At 49.4% G+C, this 20,068-nt stretch overlaps 1 long non-coding RNA gene across 1 annotated transcript; it reads left to right on the top strand.

The window, feature by feature from the left end:
* The first annotated feature begins 1,823 nt into the window (after positions 1-1,823).
* LOC129212096 (uncharacterized) lies at positions 1,824-7,663 on the top strand. Its single transcript, XR_008579067.1, has 3 exons — positions 1,824-2,162; positions 3,126-3,206; positions 3,776-7,663. It is a non-coding gene; the product is annotated as an uncharacterized LOC129212096 (long non-coding RNA).
* The last annotated feature ends 12,405 nt before the right edge of the window (positions 7,664-20,068 follow it).

Below are 20,068 nucleotides of genomic sequence, written 5' to 3'. Positions count from 1 at the left end.
ACTTCCTCCTTGTGACCCCGAGCTGTCTTTGGTCTCTCTGGCACATTCAGGACCCCTCTCACGGTGTCACGATGCCTATAGATGCTGTCGAGGTTACCCTTAGCACACCTTTAGCTTTCTAGAGGACCTCATGCCCGTCTCGTTCCCTCAGAAGACTTCCCAAGTCCAGATCTCTGACCCAGCCCAATCATTTTGTCCTCTCTTCCCTCTAGCCGTGCCTCAATTGGTTTACCGGCCCTCCAATGACACATTTACTCAGTTCGGATCCCCTCTGGATTTAATCGTCATATCCCCAATCATTTTTCTGTCTCTCTGGCTCCCTTGTCTCACAATGCCTCCTGAGGCCCTCCTCGCACGCCACGTCCACCTCGTAGCGCTTTAGGTGGGGCCATCCTTGAGCTGCAGAGCACTCATTTGCTCCTCTACACCATCTAAAATTCCCGTGTTCAGTCCACAGCCACCCCAGACCACATGTGCTCCGCTCACATGATCACCCAAGATCTTCCTTGTCATCCCTAAGATCTCTTATCGTAGCCAGCCCCCCTCGACATCCCTCTCCTCACAGTCACAACACCTCCTGAGACCTTCTTCCTTCTCTGCGGCACCTTGTAGCACTTTATCTCCCTTTTTCTCAGATCCTCCCATCTTACTTAAAAGCGCTTACTTAAAGCGCTCCTTTATCTTATTCTCTGCCATCGAGGGTGTCTCCATTCAGTTCCTCTCTCGCTTAGTCATCTGTCATTTGCCTAGGCGCCCAGCTGAGACTCCAAGGCCCTCGCTCTGTCTCCAAGCCGCCTTTTCTCACCCCGTCCCCTCATAATTCTTCTACTCTCTGTAATAACATCTTCTGAGTCTTTTTTCATACTCCACAGCGGTCTCGTAGCACTTTAGCTCTGTTTTGGGTGCTTGAGGGGTGGGTGTGCACTTCAGAGCGCTCATCTTGCTCTTCGCTGTTTAAGATGCCTTCATTCAGTCCTCGGTCCCCTGACAACATGTGTACTTTGTTGAAGTCCCCTTCAGAGTTCCACATCATTATGTCTGAGGCTTCTTTGATCTCTCGGGCCGCTTCAGGACTCTTCGCTCCTTTTTCTGAGCTCTTGCGAGACATCCCCTGTGCCCCGTGCAAAGAGGACACTTTGCACACCTCTTTTCCCCTCAGAACCCTTCATGAGTCCGCATCCGTTACGCCGGTCCTCTCCTCCATTCTGCACACCTCCGTTAGGTCCCCAGAGGACATCTGTACTTTGTTCAATTCCCTTTTAAGCTCATTGCAGCCCTGAGACTTCTTCGGTCTCTCCAGCCCCTTTGAGACCTCCCCAAGTCTTGCAACAATGTTTCTTGTTCTGTCAGAACCTTTCTGAAGCCATCTTTCTGCTCCAGAGCAGTCTTTTTGTTTTCTGTCTTACAGTATGTTTCTACTTGTTTCCTGGTACCCCAAAGATGTTGATCTTTGGTTCAAATTTCCTCTTGAGTTTTTCAGAGAAGGCGACAGCCTTCATCTGTTTATATTGACACATCTCCCATGGTGTTTTTTGATGCATTTTGCAATTCATTTTTGTTCTAGTCACTTAAGTGCTAATTAGGCAGCTTCATAGAGTTTCTGATAGATTTCTTGTATTTCTATGGGGTTTTTTTGTGTTTTCTGTCCTTTGGGACTCATCTAGTACTGTTAAGGGAGTCAGTCAGAGAGACCATTGAGGTTACTCTAAGTCATCAACAATTTACAGTAAATAACTTACAACTGGCAGTATTTTTGAGAAGGGATTCTCAAAATTCCACCTGCAGCCCATGGAGGACCTCACACCAGAGCAGGTGGAGGCACCTGAAGGAGGCTGTGGCCCCATGGGAAGCCCACACTGGAGCAGACTCCTGGCAGGACCTGTGGAGAGAGGAGCCCACACCACAGCAGGTTTGCTGGCAGGACTTGTGATCCTGTGGGGGACCCATGCTGGAGCAGTCTGCTCCCAAAGGTCTGCACCCCATAGGACAGACTCACATTGGACTGTCTCCTGTGAGAGGGACTCCATGTTGGAGCAGGGGAACAATGAGAGGAGTCCTCCCCCTAAGGATGAAGAAGCAGCAGAGACAACATGTGATGAACTGACCATAACCCCCATTCCCCATCTCCCCATGCCGCTGAGGGGGACAGAGGTTGAAGCCAGGTGTGAAGTTGAGCCGAGGAAGATGGGAGGGGTGGGGGGAGGCATTTTAAAATTTTATTTCTCATTGCTCTACTCTGTTTTGCTTTGTAATGAGTTTCCTCTCTAAGTTCAGTCTGTTTTGCTTGTGACAATAATCAGTGAGGGATCTCTCCCTATCCTTATCTTGACCTATAAGCTTTTTGTTATACCTTTTCTCCCCTGTCTAGTGAATGAGGGAAGTGATAGAGCAGCTCTAGTGGGCACCTGGCCCCCAGGCAGGGTCAACCCACCCCAATACCATAGTAGGGTTTTTTTAATAAGAAACTAAACCACATAATTTTCAGTAACAATATTGTTACTGTATTTAACAAACTGATTTCCTACATAGTTTAGTATGATATTTATTTTTATCTATCTACATCCCAGAAAATTAAGTTTAATTACCTACCCGGTCATGTTGCTGATACAATAGATGTAGTTGCAGTAAAAAAGCAGGTATTGTTGCTTTCTCCCTTCAGCACTTCATGTGCTATAAACTTAAGGCAGCTCAGAAAACCTATTGCTGCTCCTCGGGCTGTCTTTTAAGTCTTGCGGTGGTCGGCCCCTCCCCTTTCCCAGGGGATTGTGGGAATTGTAGTGGGTGGGGCCCGGGGTATATGAGCCACAGGCCTCTGCTAGGGGGCTAGGTCTGCTCCTGGGCTTCTCTGGTGTCAGTTCTGTTTCTTCAGTTGATGGCAGCTTTTGCACTGGCTCAACTATTTGGGCAGATGTGCTTTGACATTTGGAGGCATCTGAAGTAAGAGCTTCTGGACTGGTGAGGATGGTGCAGCATATAGAGTACAAAGTGTACTTGTGTACAGCTGTGGTGTTTTGTGTGGGGCTTTTTTTTCCCCCCTTCCACTCTAGGTCAGTAATGTTGTATTGAGTGTTCAGGGGTTTGTAAGGTGACTTAATAGTATGCATTTTTCTCTTCTTTATTTCTAGGTGTGGTGCATTTTACTGGAATTCTTGCCTTTATTGGAGATGGAACCTTGTCTTTCTTTCACCAGTTCTGTTGTTTACTGTGTAAGTTGCTAATATAATCTCTTTTAATAAGTCTGATGCTAGATTATCTAGCAGGGGTTGGGGTGAGCATCTTGTATGCATCTGTACATAGAGCCTTAGCATTTCTCAAAAAGGCAGTAGAGATGTAAGGTGTAGCATCTTTCAGGGTATAGGACAGCTTATTGCTTTTCCTAGTCATTCATGGAGTACCATGTTGTTCCTAGAACCTTTGTAGCTTGTAGCAGGCCCCTTGCAGACAATAAGCATTAGGACTTTGCTTATTTTGTGGGCCCATAGCAGAGGCCAGAGTTCATGGGAAGATGGAAGATAAAAGCTGCATGCAGAACACAGGGCATGGCTCAGAAGAGCAGCTCCTGAGGAGTGGCTGATGCGGAGGGTTTGGGTGCAAATACAGGGAAGGAGCTGTCAGGGAGGAGTGGGGTGCTCTCCTTCAGAGTTCAGGAGAAGAGGCTTCTAAAGTTTTGGGACTGAGGGATGGCTGTGAAAGAAAGGAAAGCTCATCACCTTTTCTCAGATAAGTTTTACAGCTGGATGTATGTGAGTTCTGTATTATTTTGGTCTCATCACAGCTGACTGCAGGTGTGATGGTCCCAAGACATGTGGCGCAAACCATCTGGGCCTCTGCGTCACAATAAGCAGACCTGAATGTTGGAAGAGTCTCATCTTGTAAAGTGTTAAGTACACTAAAATATAGCCTTCTGAACTCTGAGGTCTCTGCTTCTCTGTATGTTTTATTTTCTTCATTCCCTAACTTAATTTTTGCATCTGTTCCTTTGCTGTCCATCTGAATGTTGCAGTCATTGTTACTTAAAGACATGGATTAGGCACTTATTTCCAGCACAGGTTTCTGTCACTGTCCTCGCTGGAATTTCTTGGAGAAGAGGATGTGTATTGCTTGTGTTCATAACAATCTCTATCCAGGGGTCTTTTTTTTATTGTGGTCTTGGGCACGCAAGCTTTTTCTCTTATTCCAGTTTTGCCTTTTTCCTTAAGCGTGCAAGGAGCTTTGCTCCAGTATCAGTTATGTTCTCTTGTTCTTGTTGATCTAGTGTGCTTTTCAGCATCAGTGTTTGTAGTTGTAAGGTGCCCGTTTTGGATCTTTGAGTCACTGCGTCACAATCGTCATGGCTTTTTGTCAGCTGACCACCTCTATAATTCCCTAAGGGGCTTTGTAGGTAAGGAGGTAGTTTGTGTCATTTGTTTTGAGTGTACTACACCATATCTTACTCTGGTCTCGATGGTCCCATTTTTTTGTGCTAGGCGGGCATGTTGGTAGCCATACAAAGGATCTTGTGTGCCTTGACTCATCAGCATCATGCTAACCGAGCGCTTCCTCTCTTGCATTAGATGCTAACTGCACATATTTCTCTTATGCGCATCACTAATTAGATGACGAGGCATTTGGCTATTTATTGAACATATATAAAATTATACATGTTCCTTTTCCGGGTTAAGTATAGGTGGCCCGTCCACCTTAGTCAAATCAGGTAAATTTAGATATCTCATTAAGAGAGAAGACGCGTCATGACATCGAGTCCCAAATCGTCCCTACATACTAGATAGAATCCCTCCCTAACCGTCGTGAGCAGGTTAGCTATACCCTAGATGATGGCCCCTCTTTATTAATTAATAGTCATTACAATACACAGTATAAGTACATTACAATTTCAAGATCTTACAATAGACCGCGCTTGACTCAAACACGTGTATAATGTCCACAGATGTAAATAATGCTCGATTCGATAAACGACGAGCCACTTTATCCTGTCGGGAATTTGAGAGTCCCAGCTCTGCAAGTAATTCATAATTGCCATGATGCCACTTCCCACATGCACCGAGAGGAAATCCCATGAATTTGATATTATTAGTATTCGTCAGTTCTCACCTTGATTTCGAAGGTGTTGATATTTTCTCACTTTTTCCATTGCCGCTTCTGCCAGCGAAGTGTCTTTGCTTTCATATCTTACGGTGACATCTACCACGATAGCTTGACCTTCTTTTACAAATATTAAATCTGGTTTAAATAGTTGGGGAAAAAGAAAGGAGATCTTTAACTTGGACCAACAGAATCACACTGTTCTTCGTGCAGTGCCAAAGCAGTACAGTGTCATAAATTTGAAAAAAATGAGTCTTACCACAGGTTTTATGAAGTGTTACTTTGATGCAGTGTTTTGTAAGCTGAGGGTGCAGTGTGTTGATAACCTTGTTGTTTTAAATTTTTTTTATAATAATTTTTTATTTCCTTTGTTTTAGTTCTGGCAAGGTACAAGGTTATATGTGAGACCTAATTAAAATCCATTCCAGATTAAGCTCATTAATACTTCTATGTTGACAAGTACTTGGGTTGTAAATATACTGCTATTAGTGCTATGCGAGAGAAAATTATCTCAAATGAAAATACAGAGTATGGTAATAATAATGATATCTAAGTATTTAGAGGGATACTCTTTGAATGAATAATATTAAAGACCAGCAAGTATCTAAATCTAACCTAATCTAAACTAAATCTAACTAATCATCATTGGAATTTCCATTCAAAGGCAAGGAAATTGTGTTTTTATTCCATATTGCATAAAGGACTTAGAATATGGTTCTTCTGTATTAAAAATAGTGTTGATTGACTAAAAACTTGGCCTTTCAGGTTTTTTAGATATAAGTGGTTAGCATTTTCTTTAATTAGCTTGATTTCCTAAGGAAACCAGGCTTTTGAGCAGCCCTCTGCATGCACGTATGTTTGTGTTTGCATGTATGTGTATCACAAAAAGAACAGGAACAAGTAAGAGTCATTACATTTGGCACCGCTTGGAATAATTTTGAGACCATTAATGGTTATCGGTGAAGCTAGTCACCTTTGCTATTTAATTTTCTTGCTTACCTAAGAACCACACAGCTGTAGCTGAAAATCTTGCTGTTCATATTCATCAAAAGAAATTTTCACTCAGACTGTGTTTCACATGATATGAGAACTAGGACTATATTTTAGAATACTCTAGTTTTTTTCTTCTAAACCTCCCCCCCCCCCCACAGTTAATGATGGGAGTAATTCTCTCTTAGCCACTCATAAGAGGTCACAAGTGAATTGAATAGAATACGAAATATCTCTATCCCCAAAGCAAACAAAGCACACAAATAAATAAAATTTCAGTCTAAGATATTTACCTAAAATTGCTCATTTGTAAAAACAGAAATTTGTAAAATACCCACCTTTAGTAGGTAGGTACTTTCCAGTGTCACTGGAAACTGGGGTTGGAGTTCATTGTATTCTGGATGTATATCTACCGTCACCACCAATATGTAAATTTACCATAGTCAAGTAAGATGTATAACAAAAGAGCATAAATTAGAGTGCAGTCTTGTAGAATGTTACTGTTTGGCCTGTTTAAAGTAATTATATATTACTGTGTAAATGTTTTACAAATTAATAATCCTTGTTTCACTTTGAGACAATTTCAGGGTTTTGTTGTTAGGACAATAGGGACTTGTCTTAGAGATACTTTGACATTTTTATGGGTTTGATTTTAAAATTTTATCACTCTTCTAGACCTGTTGTTCTCTGAAATACTCCCATAGGCAACAGAAAACCACCATTTAATGTAGGGAAATAATCAAGGAAGAAAGCTTTCTGAGATGAGTGGTATATTAGGGACTATGATTTTTTTAGCATCTTATTACCTAAAAATGAAAGGATATGAAAACTCAGAATGAATAAGCTTTGACTTATGTGCACACTGGTGGTTCCTTCATTTTTCTTTTGTGGCTTATAATGCTTTGTAAAATGTCCATACCGTTTTCCAGGAAAAAAAAAAATCAGGTTTTGATTTAAAAGATATTTTTAGTATGTAAGATTTTGGTTTTATATTCATTATGTTTGTTTTACATCACTAAATTAATATATTCATGCATGTCAGCATTTCCATTATTATTCTCTTGATTTCACTATCTACTGAACTTTGTTCTGTGGAAAAATTTAAAGTTCTATTTTTAGGAAAAAAATCAAATAAATAATAAAAGAACAATGTCAAAGATGCTCTTCTAGCTATGCTAGACACAATTTTTCCCCCAAGACAGATTCCAATACTTATTTTTAGTCCCTAGATTTGGCATTACTGTACATCAAGGGAGTTACACTGCTGTACATTACGGGAGTATTTCTCCTATTATTTGCTGTTTTGGTAGACCACAGTAATTAAGTAAGAGCCACTGTGGTCTCTTGGGGAGACAGGGATTGGATTTTTAAAAAGCTTTTGAATACAAGTGTATTTGATAATGTCCTGTATATAAATAATTCATATACTTGGCTGAGTGGTTGTTCTCTTTTGAGGAAAACTTTGTCATCTTTTAATGCCTGTTTCTAGTCTGAAGGAGTGGAAGAGACATGAGAGGAGACGAAAAAGGTGCATGAAAGAGAGATAAATTTACTCTTAGTTACACTAGTGACCAACAACCCCAAAAAACCCTGTGAGTTATACTTTTGAATTTTTATTCTATTTTTACTTCTTTTTGGGTGCATGAGGAGCTTATTAGGAATGGACATCTTTGACCAATCTCTGTTCCAGTGTCCAAGTCATGTTATTTTGTGTCACAAAAGTTCTCACAGGAATCCTGGGAAAGAGCTTTTCATGCATCCACAGCTTGTATGTACAGCATTTGTCAGAACACAAAGGTAACTGGTTATACTGTTAAAAGCAAAGGTATATTGGAATACTGGTGTCAATATTAGGTCTGTCTTCTGTGACTGCTGTTTAAATCCAGGATCATGCTTCTCATGCCTCTTCAGACTACATCTTTGCTGACAGAAGTCTCTGCAGTAGATGTAGCTTTAAAACTGTGCTCTTTCAGAAGTTTGGTACCCTTTCATTTTTTTATCTTTCAGTCTGTCCTCTCTTTGTCTGTAGCTACATCTAAAAGAGGTGACTTTAACAAAAGCAAGATTTATCAAAATGAGAAAGTGGATTTAATATAAATGGTTTCTTCAAGGCTATTACATCATTATTTTTTGTTACTCACGCTGGATCCTGCATTCTCAAGTCTGCTGGTTTACAGAGGAGAGAAAAGTGGGACTTTCAGCTTTCTGAAAGTAGGCCTCTAGCTAATTACTTTGGTAATCAATTTTCTCCAGTTACCTGTATTTATATCTAGGTCTTAGTTTACTATTTTATCTAAAACATGCACTGCTATAGGTGCAATTCCTTTTAAAAACTATTTTTCAAAGGCTGTATGACATCAGTTCAGCCCTTCACAGGTCACTTGAAACTTCTAGTTTGTCAGACCTCTCACTAGAATTCCTTGAACAATTTTTCTTCTGGTATAAGACAAGAATTATGAGTGTCTATCCTGACTTTCTGACAAAATGCAGTAATATCCATCCTTGATTTTGGAATTTTCAGTGCAGCAGGTACAGTAAAGAGAGCACAAGAAGATCGTCATGCAGAACCTTTGTGCGTCTTGTGATTGACCTCTGCCTGTCTAACAGCCAGCTTGCAGTAAGGGTTTACTGTCAGAACCAACAAGTAAAGTTTACTGCAAGAAGCCGAAATGATTTGTGTTAAATTTTACACATACTGGAACTCCACACAGTTGTTCCTGATGTAGACGGGCTGTTCCTGCAGCAGACGGTTGTAAAGACAGGTTTCTAGTAAAAGTGGTGGGTCACCCTTTTCTGTTGTATTATCTTTAAATATTACTGAGATACTCCATTAATCCCAGCTGTAAGTTTATTGTGTGGGAAGTGTAATTTTTTTTGTACGTAGAGTAACTGGGGGAGGGAAAGAGAGTTTAATGTGTGATTAAAAAGACAACATAATTATATGCTTTATTATGATCAATTTTTACAGAAATGTGAATGACTAGAGACCTCTAATGACTTGTAAACAAAATCATTGTAGTTGAGTATTTCACAGAATTTGTCAAAAGCTAATTTTTTTTTTGAAGGAACTTCATGTTGGTGTTGTTTATGCCAGAACATAGTAAGCAAGGCAAATTAACTCCAGCCTTGTGTAAATGTTTAATTGGCCAACACAATGCAATTGAGTATGAATTCCAGGTGGCTTTGGAAATGAAAGAGAACTGAGATCTCTGGCTGGAAGCTGAATGTGATGACGGCCTGGTCTATGGTAGGGAAGCTGAAAATGGAGAAGAGGCACTCCAGAGAAGACAGAAACGTGGAACAAGATGCTGGGGAATGCAGTGCTGAATCTGAGGAATGGACGAGCTCAGAAAGTGAACCTGAGCAACCATACTTCAGAGGCAGCTGTAGCAATACTCAGTGGAGAGAAAAGGAGGTTTCCACTAAACCGCACCGGCCACTCTGTCGGTCCCCTTGTTTGGATCGCCCAAGTTTTTCACAGAGCAGTATCACACAAGACTTGAAGCTAGATAAATGCAAAACAAATTTGGACAAGGAATACCAAGCTAAAATGGATTTTGCTTTAAAGCTTGGGTATGTGGGAGATCAGATCCAGGCTGTACTGAATAAATTGGGAGCAGATGCGCTCATCAATGATGTTCTGGCAGAGCTTGTGAGACTTGGCAACAAAAGTGAATCAGAGGGACAAAGCAGTGCCAGCGGTACCACTAGTACTGTGGTGCCAAGAGGCCCTTGCCCAAAGGAAATAGCAAGCCCTGAATTGTCACTTGAAGATGAAGTTGTGGATAACAGTGATAACTTGAGGCCAATTGTCATTGATGGAAGCAATGTGGCTATGAGGTGGGTCTCCCTGTCACAACATTTGAAAAGAATAAATCACTAAAATATTTATGAGAACAATCAACATTGATGGCAAAATTATTTTAAGTCATGTACTGTATTTACATGGATAATATATCTTTTTTTTATGGACTTTTTAGTCCAGGCTTTTAATTATGCTGTTACTCTAATTCCTCTCCCCTCCTTTTGAAACAAAGTTCTCCCCTCAAATCTTTTGTTTTAGCAATCTAGCTGTAGTGTGCTTTTCTGTGGATGGGTTTAATCTTTTGAAGTACTAGAACAATATTGAAAATTATTTTTCTTTAACGTCCAGAGGCAACCAAATATGGGAGGAAAACCTGGTTCTTCCTAAAATGACATGCAGTGTATGCTGATGATATGCAGTGGACTTCAGGGTATTTGAGCTCCTGCTGATGCAGCCTGCTCAGAATTCAAAGCAATTTAGCTGTATCGGTACAGGGATGTGCATGAGCTAAACATGCTGACTCACACAGATACGGTGCTTGTAATTTCAGACGTGCGTACACGCATGCGCTTGGCTGCTTGGGCAACATTAACTCAAGTGGTATCTGTCCCATGCCACTTTTGAGCGTGTCTGTAGAGTAGACAGTTCAGCTAGCCAATGATTTGTTTATCATTGAGAAAGCATGATTTTCTATGAGGGAGTTCTTTAAACAGTCTCTTTAGCCATCAGTGATATCAAGATTTCTTCAGGTAGTGTTCACAAAATACATTTCCTTTAGTATCAGTTTTCTGCTCTGAAAGAATTTGTGATCTGAATTAGGTTTTTAAATGTATTAAGAAAATTCAGATTTTTATAGATGTGTCAAGTACTCTGAGTTTTGAAATACATAAACATCCCTAATCCTATCAGAGTATTTTATATACAGGATTTTCCAGTGCCACATTGTGGTTACATCAATCCAAAAGATGTTTCTGTAAAGCAACATCACCAATATTTGATTTAATTTCTTTCTTTCCTTTTTTTCTGTACCTGTGCTTAAAAATACTGCAATTATTGATGATGCAAATTAAGCCCTTGCCTTTATGGTAAAATGTATATGTTGTAACTGAAAGGTGGCTATATATATGGAAAATAGAGCCATTTGCATTTTCAGTATTGAAATTTTCTTGAAGTAAACAGTTTTGGAGGAAGCTACACAGAACTAACAGCTTGGAACAGGACGGTGCAGCAGCTTGGTGCCACTTTGTGTACAGTCAAATGCCAGCAGCTTTAAGTAGCGGGAGGAGTACCTGGTGTTACATAGCGACACAAAGCCTCCTTAATTACAGCCAACTGCGTGGACTGCCCACGCGCTTCAGGGCTGCTACGGAGAGTCCTCTCCTGCGTTTTCTGCCCAGCGCTGCTAACTAGACCCCTTGTCTTTTTTTCTAACAGGGAGTGTCATTGGTGCGCGTGGCCTCCCCTGCCTCTACAGCGTTGTGTAACCTTCCCTGACCTGGCCAGTCAGCCACTCTTTCGTAGTGAGGGTCTTGCTGATGTGAATCAGTTACCAACTTTTGCAATGAATGAAATGATTTGAAGAAATAAATTATTTTTTTCCCCTTTCACAAATTAATATAGAAGTCTCTCCAGAAATAATGACTGGTAGGTGCCAAAACTAACTGGACAGCATATACGAACACGCGGCTGCTGGTTGGTCATAGTGGCTCGCTGGAGCACGCCGGGAAGTGTAGTCTTCCAAACTCCGCCCCTGTTGCACGTTAAGCCCCGCCCCTCATGCGAACTCCGATGCCAAGCCCCGCCCCCGACGCATACCAAGCCACGCCCCTCATCCAAACTCCGCCCTGATGCACGCCAAGCCCCGCCCCTCACACAAACTCTGCCCCTGATGCATGCCAAGACCCGCCCCTCACGCAAACTCCGCCCCTCACGCAAACTCCGCCCCTGATGTAAGTCAAGCCCCGCCCCTCACACAAACCCCGCCCTGATGCAAATCCCGCCCCGGTTGCACGCCAAGCCCCGCCTGTCACGCTAACTCTGCCCCCGACGCCAAGCCCCGCCCCTCACGCAAACTCCGCCCTGTCACACGCCAAGCCCCGCCCTTCATGCAAACTCTGCCCCCGATGGAAACTCCGCCCCTGATGCAAACCCCGCCCCGACAAAAACTCCGCCCCGATGAACGCCGAGCCCCGCCCCTCACACAAACTCCGCCCCAATGCATGCCAAGCCCCACCCCTCATGAAAATTCCGCCCCCTGATGCACGCCAAGCCCTGCCCCTCACGCAAACTCTGCCCCCGATGGAAACTCCGCCCCGACGCAGGCCAAGCCCCACCCCTCACGCAAAGTCCGCCCCGATGCAAACTCCGCCCCTATGCAAACTCCGCCCTCTGCAAACTCCGCCCCCCGCAAACTCCGCCCCCCGCAAACTCCGCCCCCCCGCAAACTCCGCCCCTCACGCAAACTCCGCCCCCGACGCAAACTCCGCCCCCCACGCACGCCAAGCCCCGCCCCTCACTCAAACTCCGCCCCCGACGCACGCCAATCCCCGCCCCTCACGCAAACTCCGCCCCCGACGCACGCCAAGCCCCGCCCCTCACGCAGCCCACAGCGCATGCTCGCTCGGTCCTGCCGCCTAGCGACCAAATTTCGGTACTGCAGCGGCAGCGCCGCGCATGCGCAGTGCAGCGCCACGCCCCCTCCCCGGAACCGGCTGCCGGCAGCCGGTGTGCAGGGGCTGCTGTGAGCCGAGGGAGGAGCGGAGGCGTCGCCGGGCTGCGGCTGCACGGAGGGAGAAGGTGAGCGGGGCAGCGGGACGGACCGGCGGGTCCCGGGGAAAGCCCCGAGGAGGGCGGCGGCAGCGGTGCCGCCTCCGAGGAGAGGCGGGGGGGCGGCGGGGTCCGTGTCACAGAGGGGAGGGGGGCTGCCCGGAGCCGTGCGGCGGGTGGGGGGGGTGCGCGCCGTGTCGGAACCGGGCGGGGAGACCGTCCGGAGCCGCGCGGCGGGGGCTGCCCGGAGCCGGCGGGCGTCCGCGCCTTTCGGAGGTGGCTGAGGGGAGGCGGGGGCGGGGGCGGGGGCGGGGGGGGGGCGCCAGCCCGGAGCCGCGCTGCGGAGCTCGGGGCTGCCGTCGCGGCTCGGCGGGGCTTTCGGGTGAGTCGGCTTTGGGGTGAGGGCACGGGACGGTGTCCCCGCAGGGTCAGGAAGCGTGGAAGGCTGCCTCCCGCGGCACGCCGGCAGTTGCAGTCTTGGGGCACGCGGCTGCTGGTCGGCCATATTGGCTCCCCGGAGCACGCCGGGAAGTGTAGTCTTACGGCACTCTAATGGCTGCCACGCGGCGCTTGCCAGTGCGTGCCGGGAGGCGTCGTTTTCGCGGACGTGGCTGCCGGACAGCCCGACTTGCTCTCGCAGGAGCGCGAGGTTGGGGTTTTTTTGCCGGTTTCGAGTGGTTTTCTGCAGGCTTCCAGCCGCTCCCGAGCAGCGGTGCGGCCGTGCTACGAGAGCGCGCGCGCGGCGAGGCGTTGCCCGGTGTCCCGAGACGAGCGCTACCGGTCGGACTCTCCGGAAGCCTGTCCGGCAGCCCCAGGCCGCCCCCGAGCCCTGGCGTGAAGGCGGCAAGCTGGCCCTCGCCTGTGCCGCTTTCTTCCTGAACGGGGGTGCTGGCGGCGGCGGCAGCGGCAGCAGCAGCGCGGGGAAAGAGCGGCGTCTCCGGAAGCCCCTGCAGAAGGAGGAGGGTCTCCGGCCAGGGCCGACCTCCGGTAGTAACGGCCACTGCTTTTTCTTTCCCTCTCCCAGGCCGCGCTGAGGACGTGGTTGCCCGTCCCTCCCTTGGGGATGCCGTCGACTGCACCCGCCTCGCCTGTGCCTGGCCTGGCTCGCCTCGTGGCGTGGGGGCGAAAAGGGACAGGCGGCGGAGCGCTTACCGGCCGTGGACAGCAGCTGCCCTAAGGGAAGCTGGAATGGCCAGAGAAAGGTGAAGAAGAAGAAGAAGAAGAGATGGAAGGCTCTCCGGCCGGCAGCTGCCTCCCGCTGCAGGCAAGAGAGCGCCTGCCTCGCCGGGTGAGGAAAGATCCCTCGTTGCGCTCCGCAGCAGGTCAGGCTGCCGACGGGCACCGCAGGGTCGCCACGCGTAATCCAAAGCACGGTGCGGCCGCGTACCGAGGGAGGCAGGGAGGCAGGCTACTCATCTAGGCAGACTCGTCTCCTCGGAGCTGTAAGACGCCCGTGTATCCTCTTAGGCGGAGGACAGCCGAGCGACCGGAGCGACAGCAAAGGAAAGGCGGAGAGCGGGAGAAAGAAGCGTCTGCGCTGGCAAGCTCTCCCGGCAGCGCCGAGAGCCAGAGCTGCGGTGAGTCCTGGGCCCGCGGGGCCCCATCGCCTCTCCTCTGCGTCGCGGGCCCTCCTCTGCCCCCCTCGCTTTCCCACCCCGCTGTGGGGTTTTTTGGTTTGCTTTCTGCTCCCCGCTATGTTCTTTTTCCATCTCGCTCTGACGGGCTGCCTGTCCCCACCTTTTTTAGGTCCTCGCTCTCTCTGCCCCGTAGCCCGTGGCTATTGTTTCCTTCTCTCTCTCCCTGTCTCTCTGTCCGGCCCCCAGCCACTGTTTCTGCATTCCTCCCCCTCGGTCCTGTAGCCTGTCGGTATTTCTGCCATCTCTGGCTCTCTCTGTGCGGCTCCTCGTTCCTGTTGTTCGAGGTCTTCCTTCTCGGCTCCGTAGCGAGTCGTCGTGAGTCTCTCTCTTTCTCCGTCCCTCTTGAGCCTCTTCCCTGCCCCTCGTTTTGAAGGCCCGCCTCTCTGTCCCGGCACCCGTCGCTATGGTTCCTTTTTTCGGTCTGGCTCCGTCTCGCTCCCCGTCCCTGTTTTTCTAAAGTCTCCCCTCTCTGCCTCCTAGCCCGTCGGTACCTTTTTCTTTCCCCGTCGCGGTTCGTCTGGCTCCCTGTCCCTCTTTCTTTCTTCCTTCCTTCCTCCCTGTCTGCCCCGCAGCCCGTCCCTTCGTTCCTTTCTCCTTCCCTCTCTGTCCCTCTCCCGGTCCCCGGCATTAAACTCTGCTTCTCTGCCCGGTAGCTCGCCACCGTCTTACCTTTCCCCGTCTCTCTCTCTGTCCAGCTCCCTCTCTCGAATCTTCAATTCCTCCCTGTCGCTGCAGAAGCCTGTCGGGACTTTTTCCCCTGCCCGGCTTGCCTCTCCCTGTCTCGCGATTCCTCCCTCTCTGCCCTCTTAGCCGCGACCGTTTTTATATTCTCCGTCTCTCCCTCGGTCCGCCTCGAGATCCCGATTGTTTTTTAAAGCGACCGAATCGTCGAGGTTGGCAGAGACCTTTACGATTATCGGGTGGAACCGCGAACCTGGCGCTGGCAAGTCCCCCTCTGCCCCGCAGCCCGTCCCTTCCCTTCCGACGGCCTCTTTCTGCACCTCCCTCTGTCCGGCTCCCGGCCCCTCTTTTCCACTTCCACCCTCTGTACCCTGTGGCTTTCCCCCTCTTCTTTCTCTCTCTGTCTCTATTTGAGGAGGAGCAGCTGCCGCCCCAGCGTTCGCACCCCGTTCACGGTGTCGCGCGCACGCTTCTTCTCGGGCGCGCTTCCTCCTCCTCCTCCTCCTTCGGGCTCGACCCGAGGCTTCCGGCGGCAGCAGTCTCCGGGTGTCGGATTTTGTAAAATAATTAACGTAACTGAAAGGTGCAGCAGCGGGATCGGCCCGGGCGGGGCGCCTCCAAAGAGAGGGACCCCGAACAAAGAAATCCCGGGGCCGTTCCACGCTTGGGTCCCGGACACCCGCCCCTCGCGCGCTGTCCGCGCGTCCCTTAGTCCCGCGGTGACTTTTGGTCTGGGGTCTTCTACCGTCGTCTCGGATTCTTCTTCTGTATAGCTGTGGGCGGTGCGTTATTCCACAGGTGCTGCTGCGCCGATGCTCCGTACGTTCGCAGTAACGGGTAGAGCGGAAGGCTCCGTGGCCAGGGAAGAGCGGCACGGACGCGTTCCTGCTCGCTCCGTTGCACCGGAATTTCGACGGCTGGGTTCGGCCGCTAAATTGATGGCGCTACCGGAAGAAATTTCACAAAAGTGAGTACTGTGCTTGTCTTTAATCTTTTAAAGTAATTTTTCTACGGGCGCCCGGTCCGTGGCTTAGATATTTGGTTTGCGGCGAAACAGACCCGGAACGTGGCTCCAAGTAGCGTTCCGATTCGCTGAAATTCCCCGTAGTCAGAGAGCAAGAATGGTGAATGTTGCTTGGCGGTTTGAAATCTCAGGCTTTCTCTGAAAGCTGACCTGCCAGAATGAGCCGAAAGCAGGCCGAACGCCAATAGGGATGCCGCAGAAAAGGTCCTCTTCTTGACAGGAGAAGAGCTTGGCGAAACGTCAGCGCCGTTTCCCGTAGGGCCTCCGACGTACCGGTTCGGCAAGCGTGGGCTTTGTGCGATTCCCTCGGGGACGATGGCGAACAAACCTTGTACGGCAGAGAGCATCTTAGCTTACTTTCCATCTCCTGCTCGGTTACTTGCAGAATATTTAATTTGGCGTCGCACGGACCCAGAGGGACGGGTCCCCAACTCATGCTGGTAGGGCAACCCCAGTACCAGCCGGTAAAATCGGAAAAGAGTGCGACGTTTTGAAACGTTTGCCTTGCGAGGAGAAGGGCCGTCTCTCGTTAGGCAACTGAATTCTGCGACCGATTTCCACGCCTCACGCGCGTGCGTGCGCGCACACGCGCCCCCCCACCCCCCCCCCCCAACAGGCAGGCTTTGAAGGAGGCAGTCCCTAAGGCAACGCGATCTAAAACGTGGAAGTTTTTTTTCTATTTTTAATAGTTTCTTACGGATAGGAGGCTCGTGTGAGCGTTTAGCCTGTCCCGTCCTTAATTCTGAACCCACTGGCTGGTGCAGAAGGACGGTCGTGTGACAAAAACAGCATGAAATTTGTCCCTGTGCCGGCTGCGTCCCGTGGTAAAGGAGTACATCTGTTATTCCTGCGTGAAAGATGTTTGATGAGCGTACCGCATCGTCAGAGCTGCTCTTGGTCTGCCTGCAAGCCGTGGGTTATGATTTAGAAATACGTTCGCCTACCGTTCCTTAACTGTGTGGTTTTGGTTTTTATTTTTTCAAAGAAAGGGTGGCTTTTTCGTCGATCTCTTTGTGAGAGTATCAAATCAGGCGGCGGTAAATACGTAGAAGCAACTAGGCGTACTACGGCGTGTACCGGACAGCGTTGGCGTGCCGCTCTGCTAGCAGCGGAGAGCCAGATGAGGATGCCCGTGGTAAGTACTCGTTCTGCCTCCGGCTGAACGGAAAGATTCTCATGTGGAGGGTTCCTGGGCTTGTCTGTGTGATTAGCATTACTTTTTTTTTTTTTTTTTTTTTTAATATGAAACAGGGTCAGATAATTGTTGATGAGTGGGACTTTGCGTACTCCTTTAGGTAGTTTTTCGTACTGAACCTTAGATCGGTTACAAAACTTAATCTTTGTGCAGTTTACACGTTTTGTAGCAACTACAAAGACATTTATCCTGTAGGTAAGCTGAAAATAAAAATGCGGTTTCTCACCTGATTTTTCTTTCGGAGGAACGCTCGCCCCCAGCGGCTGGTTTTTTTTGCTAGTGTTGTCGGGGGGAAGGAACGGCGGCGCTTGCCTGGTTTCTTCCCCTAGCCAGGGACCTGAAACTTTGTTTTCCTCAGCTGTTTCACTAGAAATTTACAAGTGTCGGTGGTCAACAGTGGCAGAGAATTGGGTGGCGTTTTCAATTTCAAAGGGAAGGAACGTGTTGATGTTAATTCTGTTACCAAAAGCGAAGTACCAGCTGCTTCCTCTTTCTAGATCTTCTCTCCTTTCGCCGTCCTCCCCGAGGGGTAACGTGGCCACGCCGTATACCTTTTCTGCTCTGGTACCGTTCGTTTGATACGCAGGAGCGCTGTGAAATAACTAGAAGGGCTACGGACAGACATCTGCCATCGTTGCGGCTGCCTTAAATCGTGTATTTGTCCCTTTAGCCCGTCATTTCCTTTCCGCTCAGTTGAGTTACGTGCAGCGTTAGGTTCCAGTCGAGAGCGGTGCCGCCGAACAACGCTCTGGGAGCGTGCGCGGAGGAGGGCGACCGAGATGGCGAGAGGTCTCCGAGGCAAGACTTAGGGGGAGCGGCTGAGGTCACTTGGTTTGTTCAGCTTGGAGAAGGGAAGGCCGAGGGGTGACCTCATCGCAGTCTACACCTTCCTCGAGGGGGACGGCGGAGGGGGAGGCGCTGACCTCCGCTCTCTCCGGTGACCGGCACTAGGACCCGAGGAAACGGGACGAAGCTGCGTCAGGGCAAGTTCAGACCGGACGTTGGGAAAAGGCTTTTCACTGAGAGGGCGGTCGGTCAGTCACGGAACAGGCTCCCCAGGGAAGCGGTCGCAGCCACCGAGCCTGTCAGGAGTTCAAGGAGCGTCTGAACGATGCTCTTAGTCGCACGGTTTAGTTTTAGGTAGTCCCGCGTGGAGCGGGGGCTTGGTCTCGGTGATCCGTATGGGTCCCTTCCAACTTGAGATACTCTATGATTCTGTGAAATCTTCTGGGTTAGAAACGACCTTATTGTAATAGAGAATTCGCTGAAGGTGGCTTTGTGCAAGGACTGTCGTCTTAGAATATCTTTTTTTTTTTTTCTTCCCCCCCCCCAGATATGAGAAAAGCTCTGTCCAGAGATATGGAGACGAAATCAGTTGTACCTCACCCTGTGACACCGGAAGACATTGAGTAACTGTAAGCTGTGATGCTCAGTGAAATTACTAAGAGCGTTAAGTTTCCCGTGCCTTTGCTTTCACTCTCCCATTCTCTTGTCTTGCGGCACGTCGCATTTGTTGAGGCCGTGGAAGCGACACCGGGAGCGATGGGTTGTCAGAACCAGGTCCTCCTGCCCGTCGCTGGTTTTGCTTACCTTCGCCGTCTCTGTGTACCAGCCTGCGTCTCTCTCTCTCTGTTCCTCGATCCCTGTCCTCTCTTCTCTGTTCTGCTTTGTTTCGCTGCGTATGTCCCGTTCCCTGTCCCACCTTTATCCTTCCTTCCTTCTTCCTCGCCTTTTTCTTTGTCCTTTTGTCCTGCTCCCCGACCCTGTTTCTCGCTCCATCTGACCGTCCTTTTCCTGGCACCTTGGTGTCTCTGCTCCTTGCCCCCGTCTTTCTCTCCCCTCTGCCCAGTCCTCGTCTCCCTCTTTTGTCTCTCTGTCCCTCTGTCCTCCTTCTGCCTCTGCCCCTCTGTCCTGCTCCCTGCCCCTCTTGTTCTCACTCTGCCCCAGCGTCCCGCTCCCCGGTCCTCTTTCCCTCTGTTGCTCTCTCCTTTTATCTCTCCTTCTCCCTGCTCCCCAGCCCGGTTCTCTCACGCTCCCGCTTCCTTTTTTTATTCTCTGTTGCTCTGTCCTGCTCCCCGTGCCGCTGTCCCTCGCCGTACCTCTCGGTCCGGCTCCCTGCCCTTATTCTCTTTTCCTCCCTCGCCGTGGCGCTGCCCGCCCAGGGTCGTTTCTGCCTCTCTGTCCCGCTCCCCGTCCTGGTTTGTCGGTCGCCGTCCCGCTGCCTCTCTTCCTGCCGCTTCTTCCTCCCTCTCTGTCAGGCTCCCTGTCCCCGTCCTTCACTCGCCGTCCCTTTCCTTGCCTCGTGCTTTCTCGCTCGCCGCCGCCGCCCCCCCCATCCAGCTGGCTGCCCCTTTTCTCCTCTCTTCTAGCGTCCTGCAGCTGGCTCCTCGGTTTTGGCGGCAGCCTGCACATAGCAGCCCAGCTCTCCAGCAGCCTGACGGACCGACCGTGTGTCTGTTCCACGCCGGACTGGCGAGCGTGGCTCCGGGTAGGACAGCCGAGGTGCCCCAGGGCCGGGCCCCCGAGCCCCGGTGCGGAGTCTCTCCCGGAACCGGCTCTGTGTGTGACTGAATAAACGCTTGCGGTCTCTTTTGCCGTGCCGGCTGCGTTGGCGCTTCCTTTGCGGGGGGGGGGGGGGGGGGGGGGGGGGGGGGGGGGGGGGGGGGCCGGGGGCCGTGATGGAGGGCAGGGGAGGAGGTGTGTGTGGGGGTATTAACGTATTCAACAAGGTCACATTGCTCGCATCCTCGGGATCCAAAAGTGATGCTTCTTGGCTCCGCCCCTGACCCATGCCGAACTCCGCCCCCTACGCAAACTCCGCCCCCTACGCAAACTCCGCCCCTCACGCAAACTCCGCCCCTACGCAAACTCCGCCCCTACGCAAACTC

Source organism: Grus americana, chromosome 13 (assembly GCF_028858705.1).
Source record: "Grus americana isolate bGruAme1 chromosome 13, bGruAme1.mat, whole genome shotgun sequence".
Lineage (NCBI taxonomy): Eukaryota > Metazoa > Chordata > Aves > Gruiformes > Gruidae > Grus > Grus americana.
This window is presented reverse-complemented; position numbering and strand designations above follow the sequence as displayed.